The following is a 1,196-nucleotide window of genomic DNA, read 5'->3' as shown; positions in this document are numbered from 1 at the left end:
CTGGAAACTTGGTCACATATAATTACACAATGCGAAGGTTCTCCAATTTTTGTTTTTATTTTGAAATTTTTATGCCCGTTTCAAAATGCGGTCAAAACGGCGGGAATGACCGTTCCTAGCTAGTGGTTGAATCTTGTAATTTTTTTGGTGTTTCTCTTATTAAATAGATACTTGTGTACCTAGAAATGATTCTTGGAAAAAATAAAGAGCAAACTATGAGGCAGCTGCAGTTCAAATTTGACCCACTTCCTGCTGAATAGGCGGGAATTTGTCTTTTTCACCAGAGGTGGATCAAAACTTTTGACACCCAACCATTTGGTCAATTGTGCATTAAATATGGCATATTATTTTAGAAAAATGATTTGGTCCAATTTTGCAACAAATATTCGGTAGCCCCTTCACAAAAAACTCATTTTGGACACTCGAAAAATGAAAAATGGATTTTCCGTGCAAAGAAAAAAAACTCCCTTTGTGAATATTCTTTACCAATCTAAGATGTAAACTTGTGCAAAGTTTGATATCATTTGAACAAATATTTGGTAGATCTTTTAAAAAAACTCATTTTGAGCACTGAAAAATGAAAAATGATTTTTTTCTAAAAAACTTATCTTTGATTACGACCAATTTAGATGGTCATAAGGTCTTCAAATTGTTTGCTGCGATCTGATTGGTCCATGGGTATATCACGCGGATCATGGATCATACACCGTCGGATGCTCGAGGATCCAACGGCAGTCATCAACCCTTCCACACCAACCCTTGCTCTGTCCTCGTGGTCATTTTGCATCCACCCCTTGCCTCCTTTTTTTTTCCAATCCATCCATACATCCACTCCAGATCGAGAGAGAGCTCGTCTCCTTCCTTCCTCTAGCTCCCTCCAGATCGAGAGAGAGACCGTCGCCGCCACCTCCCTCCAGCGGAGCTCGCCGCCGTCCATGGCCTCCCCCACGCCCTCCTGCTCCGCCCGCTCCTCCTCCCTCCATGCCTCCCGCGCGCCGTTGCCGATTTCCCAAACCAGACCGCCTCCCCGGTTCATTCCTTCCTCCCTCCCACCCACACGCCTCGATGCTTCCACCCAACTCGCCGACGACCTTACGCATCATCGCTGGCCTCCGCTCCCTCCCCTCCCAGACGCCTGACGCCCCACCCTCTCCACCTTCCCTTCTTCCCCTATCCCTAGTAGCACCCAGGCTTGC

Source organism: Triticum aestivum, chromosome 5B (genome assembly GCF_018294505.1).
Source record: "Triticum aestivum cultivar Chinese Spring chromosome 5B, IWGSC CS RefSeq v2.1, whole genome shotgun sequence".
Lineage (NCBI taxonomy): Eukaryota > Viridiplantae > Streptophyta > Magnoliopsida > Poales > Poaceae > Triticum > Triticum aestivum.
This window is presented reverse-complemented; position numbering follows the sequence as displayed.